Genomic DNA, 11,340 nt, shown 5'->3' on the forward strand with positions numbered 1-11,340 from the left:
CCTATGCTGCTGGTATGTGTCTCGTAAGTCAAGCGGCATGATGTAGTCATCATCACCTGTCCACTTCCCGTAGCACATATTCGCTTCTCCATCTTTGTCCGCACATAATCTCGTCCAATCTTCCATCCCCGCTAAGGCGCCTCCCCCCCTCGTCCGAAACCCAAGCACTAACAATGGCAGAACCGAGCAGCGTCTGCCGAAAGAGTGGCTGGAATTCACACCCCACAGAGGTAATCAAGCTCATTGTTTCGCGTGTGGACAATCTCAGTACCATGCCGCTCGCCGCGTGCTCGTCTGGGCTGTACCCTTTACTCAAAGCCCTCAGGCCGGAGCTTTTTAAGCCAGCTCCTTGCTTGCTGATGTCGCCTGATCTTCAGAAACGGCGTGTCACACAGCATAATTGTCATAGGGTGGCGAGCATGAACCCCCTTGACTGCGATCCGATCCTCGTCAGCCTCAACTACATTAACGGTACTGGGTCGGCATGAACACGTCTTGGATGGTGCTCATCGACGGTCGCGGCAGCTGGATGCTCGTGGAGGTCTACACCCGGCGATTGATCCCCCCTCCTTCGATTAACACCGCACTGCTTTGGCACCGCGGCCCAGAATACTCGGAATCTTACAATAGCCAGCATGATACCAAGTTTGATTTGCTCAAGGTTGTAATCTGCCAAGTGCCCACAAGATCTGCGAATTATAAAGACTTCAGGCTAATTGCATTCTTCAATCGCGGTCTCGCCTATCTGACAGGTCACTGCGGTAAGTGGATAAATCTATCTGACACGTCCATCGCAGGATCATACATCCTCCATGGTTCTCTGATGCCATTGAACACAAGGGCTTCATTTACATTGTCGACTCCTTCTATGGCTGGACGTATTGCTGGCCTACTCCAGTCATCGCTACAAAGGCTGTTACAGTAGTATGTTACTTTCCTATGATATCATGATGGCTTGCTTATATTACTGTCAACATTTGCTGATAAAATATTCATGCTCATAACATGCTGTTCTTAAGATTGACTAAATCAAGAGCCCTTTTTATTTGACTCCAACTTGATATGATGTTGTAGGCCGCCTGGTGTCCCTACCCTTCCTAATGCCAGAACCTTTCAAAGAAAAGCGGCATGGCAGTGGCAGGTGGTTCCTGGCTCGATCAGACGACGGCGAAAGATTGATGATCGTTCGCATGTACCGGACATGTTGTTTCGCGGAATACAATCACATTCACTTCAAGGTCTTTGAGCAGGTACCCAGCTTCTCTGGGCCTTCAGGAATTTTTGACTGGAGGCTGGTAAGTAGCCTTGGTATACGCTCTCTGTTTGTCGGACTAAATTATCCGATTAACCAGGAGATAACCGATGGCAAGGATCATGATGGCAGCGCGGTTTTGTTCATCAGGCAAAACTGTGTGTACACAGCGTACCATGCGTCTCTGCATGCACCATATCCTGATATGTGCCGCCACGCTCTGCAGCCCAAAGTAGGGGAGAGGGTCGCAAGTATCAGACTTCGACCTACTGGCTGGAGTTTCCCCCATCAGGCACCCATCTCGTTCAAGCTGTCAGCCAATCTCCACAGCTTAATAAATAGTAACGTCTAACTGAGCAAGATAGTTAGATGCGTACACTTGGTGTAGTAGGATCTTTATTTAGTTTGATGCATGCACTTGTTCTGTTTTGGTAGCCCTTTTGTAATGATGGTTGATGTTTGGTTTGGAAGAGAGAGCTGCGTCTTCACTCTTCTGGCCTGCTTACTACTTCTGTTGCACCCCCAGCCCTGGTTGCTGCTGCTGCTGTTTTCAATGTACAATCAGTAGTATATTTCATCTGTTGGTTGAATAAATGTGTTGTTAGAATGACAAACACAATGTTTTGGAAGTTGTTGCACGGTTCGATCCTTTAGTGCCCCGTACCGTACGTAGCGCATACTATTTTTCGTACGGAACACATTTTCCACTTTTTGAAGAATACCCAAGCTAGGCCTATTCGTTTTCTCCGAATTACTTGGCTGCAAATCTTTCAAGACGAGGAGGGATGCATTCCGGCCTGGCTTAAGAGTATGGTCAATGTCTGTTAAAAGTAATATTAAAAGGGGTTGAAAATTCCAAAAAAATTATAGCAAATGGGATATAAGTTTCTTTTTTTGTTTTTATTCTTCACTGATATCTTATACGTATTTCATTGGATTTAACATGACATAGTACTAATTTATTTTTAAATTTTTTAGTATGGCTATTAATTTTTGGATTAAGAATATTTCGTTCCCCAGCAAAAATTTGCAAATTTTCAAAATTTCCCACATATTTAGTTAATTTTTTGACCCTGGTACTGCCCAAAAAATGGCCAGCAATTCTAAAAATGGAAAACGGGCTGCAATAAATTCCATATGAATTAGAAAATGAGTAAAAATTATAAAAAATAATAGCAAATGGGCTGTACACGCCATAGATTTCGAGGCTGACTTGTTTACGCAAGGCTTTGTCAGTGAACACACGATTCTAGCAGCAGTGACTGTTGGATGTCCATCCAATGGCCGACGTGTTTCTTCAATCTCTGATCTTCCTGCTCCAGCCGCCTAAACTACCGCTGACGGGACTACCTGCTCCCTCCTCTTGTGGCCCGCTGTGATGCCGTGCAGGCTTCTCCGGCCCACCGTACTCCCTCCGCTGGCCTGGCCGCACGCAATCAACTGCCTCCTTATTACGCGAAAAAAATGATTCCTCCTGTTGACATCTGGGGCGCACCGGTTGCGAGGCTGACCTGTGGGCCTACTAAGTTGACGCATACGCAGGGCTTGTCAACTTAGTCAACAAACGATTCTAGCAGTAGTAACCGTTGGATTTGAATCGAACGGTCATGCTGCTTCTTCAATCGCTGCTCTTCTTGCACCAGCCGCCCAAACCAGCGCCGGGGAGACCGCCTGCTCTTGCCTCCAGTGGCCGGCTGTGCTGCCATTCAGGCCTCATCGCCCCCTACTACTCCCACCGCTAGCCAGGCCCTGCGGCGACGGTAGCCTCACACCGCAGCCGAACCAGTGAACCCTCGTACTCCTCTCCATGTGGGCATCCACTGCCGCGTCTTCCCCGGCTCCGCGTCGTCCCCTTCCTAGGCCTCGCTGTCGTCCACCGCCTTGGTCCTCTCGGCGCGGCGTGGCGAACGTGGTCAACGACATTCCATCGGAGGAGTACTATACATGGAGAGGCTGACAGCTGGGTCCACGGCCACAGCCCAGTTTTTTTGTGATTTGCCAAGTAAGTCGCTTTGTCAGGCCTGTTGGGCTGCAAATCTTTCAAGACGAGGAGAGCTTTCATTTAGCTGGCCGAGAAAATGGCCCATCAGTAATGAGAAATGGGTGGTATATTTTTAAAACGCATCAAACCGGCAATTAGTTTCAAATATCTTTTTTTTTCATTTCTAGATTTTAAATTACATTAATTTTTATGCATGGAGAATTTGTTGGATTTTATATTGATATACATTACTTTTTAAAATCAGTTTGAATGTGAGTCGAAATTTCGGGATTAAAAACAGTTCGGACAGCACCGAAATATGCAAAATTTCATATAATTTTTTAACCGTGGCCACAATATGGGCTGTAATGCTAACAAAAAGAATATGGGCTCCAAAAAAACCTTAATAATTAGCAAATGGGATGTAAATTATTAGAAATAATGGCAGATGGGTTGTATGCTGTTTTCCACAGATTTGAGGCTTTCCTAAAAAAAGGTTGACGCAGAAGCACTGACTGTTGGATGGCCATCCAACTGCCGCCGTGCTTCTTCAATATCTGCTCTTCCTGCACCAGCTGCTCAAACAAGCGCCGGCGGGACTGCCTACTCCCTCCTTCCCGTGGCCGGCTCTACTGCCGTGCAGGCCTCACCACCCCATCGTACTCCCATCGTTGGCCTAGCCATCCCTCTACTCACACACACCTGCTGTTATTCTCCGGCGACGGCAGACGAATCAGTAAACCCTCGTACATTCGTACTCCCCTCCGTGTGGGAAACAACTGCCGAGTCTTCCCCACCTCCGTGTCGTTCCCTTCCTAGGCCTCACCGTCGTCCACCGCCCTAGTGCTCTCAGCGCAGCCTGGTCAACATGGTCAACGACCGACATGCATCTGAAGTGGACTGTACCTGGAGAGGCCGACAGCTGGGTCCACGGCCGCACGCAAGGAAATGCCTCCCTATTACGCGCAAAATAATCATTCCTCCACCTGACATCAGGGACCCACCGAAAGGGCTTCTGTATTTCGCGAAAAAAGTTATCACCGCTGACAGCTCGGACCCGCTAGCTATATCTTCGCACGCAAGGAAGTGCCTCCTTATTACGCACAAAAAAATGAATACTCCCCCTGTTAGCTGGGACCTAGTATAGTGGCAGGCTGACTTGTGGGCCTACTAAGTTGACGGGGACGGAGGGCTTTGTCAACTTAGTCAATATGCACGATTCTAGCTCCAGTAACCGTACGATGTCCATCCAACGACCGTAGTGCTTCTTCAACCTCTGGTCTTCTTGCTCCAGCCGCCCAAACCAGCGCCCGTCGTGCCTCGTGCTCCTGCCTCCCGTGGATGGCTGCGATGCGGCGGAGGCCTCACGGCCCCTACTACTCCCACCGCTGGCCATCCCTCTACTCACCCACACCCCCTGTTATTCTGCGGCGACGGCCGCCTCACACCGCAGCGAACCAGTGAACCCTCGTACTCCTCTACGCGTGGGCATCCACTGTCGCGTCTTCCCCGGCTCCGCGTTGTCCCCTACCTAGGCCTCGCCGTCGTCCACTACCCTAGTGCTCTCGGCGCGGCGTGGTCAACATGGTCAAGGAACGGCTTCCATCGGATGTGGACTGTACGTGGAGAGGCTGACAGCTGGGTCCACGGCCGCAGCAAGGAAGTGCCTCCTTATTATGTGCTTAATAATTATTCCTCCACCTAACAGCGGGGACCCACCGGACGGGCCACCATATTTCGCGAAAAAAACGTTTCCCCCTGAGTGCAGGGACCCACCAGCTACATCTTCGCAAGTAAGGAAGTGCCTGACAGTCGGGACCCACCTGGTCGAAGCGTACGTAGCGTTGTCATTCTGGTCGCGAACGTGTACGTACATATATACTGGTGGATGTAGAGGCGCGCACGTGTCGTAGTAGAGGCGCGCACGTGTCGTAGTAGAGGCGCGCACATAGCATGTACACGTACGTACAGCGGCCAGGGTGCAAGAAAGAAAATACGGCCACGTATGTGTACATACGGGCGGGGTCTCGAACGCCTACTTGCGCATACGTACGGCCAGGGCTCGTGTACATGGCTGGGTCGGAACAGAGAAACAGCGTCGTCGCCGTGTTCATGGGGAGGCTACGGAATGCGTCGTGTTCATGGGGAGGCAACGGAATGCGTCGTGTTCATGGGGAGGCAATGGAATGCGTCGTGTTCATCGGGAGGCAACAGAACGCGTTGGACCCAACCGGCTGGGTCAGAACAGAATGCGTGGTCGTGTTCATCGGGAGGGCTTGGACAGAACAGGCGATGGAAACGAGGCCTGGCGTACCCCAAAACGGAGGAAACGGACCTCCTGCGTTCGGAACGGGGTCCTGTTGATCAGGAGGGGTGTGGCGTACCGCAAAACGGAGGAAATGGACCTCCTAAGGTCGAAACGAGGGTCCTGTTGATCGGGAGGGGTGTGGCGTACCGCAAAACAGATGAAACTGACCTCCTACGGTCGAAATGGGGGTCCTGTTGATCGGGAAGGGGTGTGGCGTACCGCAAAACGGACGAAACAGACCTCCTACGGTCGAAACGGGGGTCCTGTTCATCGGGAGGGGTGTGGCGTACCTCAAAATGGGACTCCACGGGATACTGTTCATCTCCACCGTCGACCTCCTCCAGCCTTCACGGGCTACCGTCGACCTCCTCCAGCCTCCACGAGCTCCTGTTCATCCAGCCTCCACCGCGCGCTACTCCACTGGCTACTGTTCAACCCCCCCTCCACGGGCACCCCTCCACCGTCTACTGTTCATCCAGCCCTCCACACCACGGGGTCCTGTTCAACCACCCCTCCACGGGCACCCCTCCACCATCTACTATTCATCCAGCCCTCCACACCACGGGGTCCTGTTCATCCAGAGGCAACGCCACCGCTCATTGTTCATCCCCCCCCCCCCCCCCGCAATGCTCATTGTTCATCCAATCGATCGACTTCAGTTAGCAGCAGTAGCGAAGGAATCACTCGATCGGGTTCAGTTAACAGCCATCGATCGATCGCTCGGGTTCAGTAACGCGTAGCCTGCAGTGCATTCGCTCGGGTTCAGTTACAGCCCAACGCCTCGCTCGGGTTCAGTTAGAGTCAACGCCTCGCACACACGCGCGTACGTGTACGAGAGAAACGCGCATCGCTTGGCCCCCGACCTCCCACCGTAACCGAGAACTCCCCGAAATTTTCCTCCCCCTCGCTTCTACCACGGTTTTTTCCGTCATGGATGGCCCAAAGAATGTCATGCAGCTGTGTCTCCGGCCCGCCCAGGATGAAAAGCCCATTTTCTGTCATGATTTTTTGTCATAGAAGTAGGAGCCCACCACATCTATGATGATACCGGGTTTTGTCACAATTATCATCATAGAAGTGTCATATGTATGACAGAAAAAAATTTCGTTCGGCCCAAAATGTCACGGGTGTGTCTTTTTTTTGTAGTGTGGGGGCTAATGCAAGTCGTTTTTCATAGATATACAAAGGAAATACCCGGACATCTCATGAAGATGAGCCGGCCCTTGGGGGCTACATGGCGTTTTCTTTCAGCTCATTGGCTAAGGTCAACATTTTGAAGACCGAGCTCTCTCATAGAGATGAGCCGGCCTTTGGGGGCTACGGTGTGCTTGTCAAAATCATGTGCAAGTATTACACATACTCATGCTACCTATGTCCAGGACTTGGGGGCTACGTAAGTATATACAATATTGGAAAGAGAAAGCTTTTCATACCTCATACTTTCTTTTGAGCATGTTAACCATGTTCGCCTCCATATCCCAGCTTGTAGATAATTAGGTCAAGTAACCCTGATGGAGCTCATCCACGTTGAGATCTTCAAAGTTTGGCCATTCCAGCTTTGCCTTCCCTTTCTCAGACGCGGCCGACTCATCCTTGGCCATGAATTTAGCCAACATATTTGATACCTCTGGAGCTTATACACTTCTCCAATAAAGTTGACTTCCTCATCCACCATTGTGTGTGATGAAATGATATTAGCCTCCTTCATAGGACTAGAGGCTCAAACAGGGCTTGGCAGGTTGATGTTGTATGTTGGGTCATCTGTGTTGCCTTGTTTATCCGCGTGGATTGGCTCAACCATCACCGTCTCATCAGCACCAACCGGCTCGTCTTGCGGTGTTGGCTCAACCATTTGGTCAATTGGTCATGGTTGTCTTCAACTTTCGTCTCAGCTTGGACCCCTGGAGTCACCAATGGCGGGTCTTGAGACTCAGGGATCGCTAGAGAAGAAGATGACTCACCAACTCTTCTTTTCTTGATGGCCTTAGCCCTGCAGTCATATGAGTATATTCAAGTAAAAGAAACAATGTCTATGACAAAGTATTGATACGTCCATTTTGCATCATGCTTTTATATCGATATTTATTGCATTATGGGTTGTTATTACACATTATGTCACAATACTTATACCTATTCTCTCTTATTTTACAAGGTTTACATAAAGAGGGAGAATATCGGCAGCTAGGATTCTGGGCTGGAAAAGGAGCAAATATTAGAGACCTATTCTGCACAGCTCCAAAAGTCCTGAAACTTCACGAAAGTCATTTTTAGAATATATAAAAAATGTTGAGCGCAAGAAGTTCACCAGGGGGGCCACACCCTACCCACGAGGGGGGGCACCCTACCACCCTGGGCGTGCCCCCTACCTCGTGGACCCCCTAGTGGCCCTCCGATGCCCATCTTCTGCTATATGGAGTCTTTTGATGAGGAAAAAATCATAAGCCAACTTTCGAGATGAAACTCCGCCGCCACGAGGCGGAACCTTGGCAAAACCAATCTAGGGCTCTGGCGGAGCTGTTCTGCCGGGGAAACTTCCCTCCGTGAGGGGGAAATCATCGACATCGTCATCACCAACGATCCTCTCATTGGGAGGGGTTCAATCTCCATCAACATCTTCACCAGCACCATCTCCTCTCAAACCCTAGTTCATCTCTTGTATCCAATTCTTGTCTCTAAGTCCGGGATTGGTACCTGTGGGTTGCTAGTAGTGTTAATTACTCCTTGTAGTTGATGCTAGTTGGTTTATTTGGTGGAAGATCAGATGTTCAGATCCTATATGCATATTAATACCCCTCTGATTATGAACATGAATATGTTTTGTGAGTAGTTACGTTTGTTCCTGAGGACATGGGAGAAGTCTTGCTATTAGTAGTCATGTGAATTTGGTATTCGTTCGATATTTTGATGAGATGTATGTTGTCTCTCCTCTAGTGGTGTTATGTGAACGTCGACTACATGACACTTCACCATTATTTGGGCCTAGAGGAAGGCATTGGGAAGTAATAAGTAGATGATGGGTTGCTAGAGTGACAGAAGCTTAAACCCTAGTTTATGCGTTGCTTCATAAGTGGCTGATTTGGATCCATATGTTTCATGCTATGGTTAGGTTTACCTTAATACTTTTGTTGTAGTTGCAGATGCTTGCAATAGAGGTTAATCATAAGTGGGATGTTTGTCCAAGTAAGGACAGCACCCAAGCACCGGTCCACCCACATATCAGATTATCAAAGTACCAAACGCGAATCATATGAACGTGATGAAAACTAGCTTGACAATATTCCCATGTGTCCTCGGGAGCCCTTTTCTCTACATAAGAATTTGTCCAGGCTTGTCCTTTGCTACCAAAAGGATTGGGCCACCTTGCTGCACTTTATTTACTTTTGTTACTTGTTGCTCGTTAAAAATTATCTTATCACAAAATTATCTATTACCTATAATTTCAGTGCTTACAGAAAATACCTTGTTGAAAACCGCTTATCATTTCCTTCTGCTCCTCATTGGGTTCGACACTCTTACTTATCGAAAGGACTACGATTGATCCCCTATACTTGTGGGTCATCAAGACTCTTTTCTGGTGTCGTTGCCAGGGAGTGAAGCGCCTTTGGTAGGTGGAATTTGGTAAGGAAAAATTTATATAGTGTGCTGAAATTTACTGTCACTTCTTACTATGGAAAGTAATCCTCTGAGGGGATTGTTCGGGGTATCTTCACCCCGACCAGAAGAGCAAAGAGTTTCTCCTCAACCTATTGAACCTACTAAAAATGAAAATGTCTACTTTGAGATTCCTTCGGGTATGATAGAAAAACTGCTAGCTAATCCTTTTCCAGGAGATGGAACAATGCATCCTGATGAGCACCTAATATATGTGGATGAAGTTTGTGGATTATTTAAGCTTGCAGGTGTGCCCGATAATGTTATTAAGAAGGTCTTCCCTTTATCTTTGAGGGAGATGCATTGACATGGTATAGGCTATGTGATGATATGGGATCATGGAAATACAAAGATTGAAATTGGAATTTCATCAGAAGTTTTATCCTATGCATCTTGTTCATCGTGATCGCAATTATATATATAATTTTTCGCCTCATGAAGGAGAAAGCATCGCTCAAGCTTGGGGGAGGCTTAAGTCAATGTTATATTCATGCCCCAATCATGAGCTCTCAAGAGAAATGATTATTCAAAATTTATATGCTCGGCTTTCTGATAACAATCGCACCATGCTCGATACTTCTTGTGCTGGCTCTTTTATGATGAAGACTATTGAATTCAAATGGGATTTATTGGAAAGATTAAACGCAACTCTGAAGATTGGGACCTCAATGAAGGTAAGAAGTCAGGTATGACACCTATGTTTGATTGTGTTAAATCTTTTATGGATACCGATGTTTTCCGTAAATTTAGCACTAAATATGGACTTGACTCTAAAATAGTAGCTTCTTTCTATGAATCTTTTGCTACTCATGTTGATCTCCCTAGGGAGAAGTGGTGTAAATATCATCTTGCCATAGAAGTAAAAGTAGATGCACCTATTAAAGTTGAAGAAAAGACTGTCACTTATAATGATCCTATTGTTCCTACTACTTATGTTGAGAAACCACCTTTTCCTGTTAGGATAAAAGATCATGCTAAAGCTTCAACTGTGGTTCATAAAAGCAATATTAGAACTTATAAACCTCCTGAGCAAATTAAAGTTGAACCTAATATTGCTATTGTTAAAGATCTCTTGTCTGATAATATTGATGGGCATGTTATTCATTTCTGTGATGAGACTGCTAGAATTGCTAAACCTTGTGCTAAAGATAAACATAGACCCGTGGTAGGCATGCCTATTATTTCTGTTAAAATAGGAGATCATTGTTATCATGGCTTATGTGATATGGGTGCTAGTGCTAGTGCTATACCTCATGACTTATACAAAGAAATTATGCATGATATTGCACCTGCTGAGATAGAAGATATTGATGTCACAATTAAACTTGCCAATAGAGATACTATTTCACCAATTGGAATTGTTAGAGATGTTGAAGTCTTGTGTGGAAAACTAAATATCCTGCTGATTTTCTTGTTCTTGGTTCCCCACAAGATAGCTTTTGTCCCATTATATTTGGTAGACCCTTCTTGAACACAGTTAATGCTAAGATAGATTGCGAAAAGGATGTTGTTACTATTGGCTTAGGTGATATGTCTCATGAGTTTAATTTCTCTAAATTTCGTAGACAACACCGTGAAGAGGAATTGCCTAGTAAAGATGAAATTATTGGTCTTGCTTCTATTGCCGTGCCTCCTAGTGATCCTTTAGAACAATATTTGCTAGACCATGAAAATGATATGTTTATGAATGAAAGAAGGGAAATAGATGAAGTGTTCTTTAAACAGGAACCCATCCCAAAACACAATTTGCCTGTCGAAATCCTAGGGGATCCTCCTCCATCCAAGGGTGATCCCGTGTTTGAGCTCAAACCATTACCTGATACTCTTAAATATGCTTATCTTGATGAGAAAAAGATATATCATGTTATTATTAGTGCTAACATTTCAGAGCATGAAGAAGAGAGATTATTGAAAACTCTGAAGAAGCACCGTGCTGCTATTGGATATACTCTCGATGATCTTAAGGGCATTAGTCCCACACTATGTCAACAGAAAATAAATTTGGAGAAGGATGCCAAACCAGTTCGTGATCACCAACGATGGCTGAATCCTAAGATGGAAGAACTAGTAAGAAAGGAAATACTAAAGCTCTTTGAGGCAGGTATAATTTATCCCGTTGCTGATAGTCAATGGGTAAGTCATGTCCAT

The sequence above is a fragment of the Triticum urartu genome, chromosome 7A (assembly GCF_056163025.1).
Source record: "Triticum urartu cultivar PI428250 chromosome 7A, HENAU_Tu73, whole genome shotgun sequence".
Classification (NCBI taxonomy): domain Eukaryota; kingdom Viridiplantae; phylum Streptophyta; class Magnoliopsida; order Poales; family Poaceae; genus Triticum; species Triticum urartu.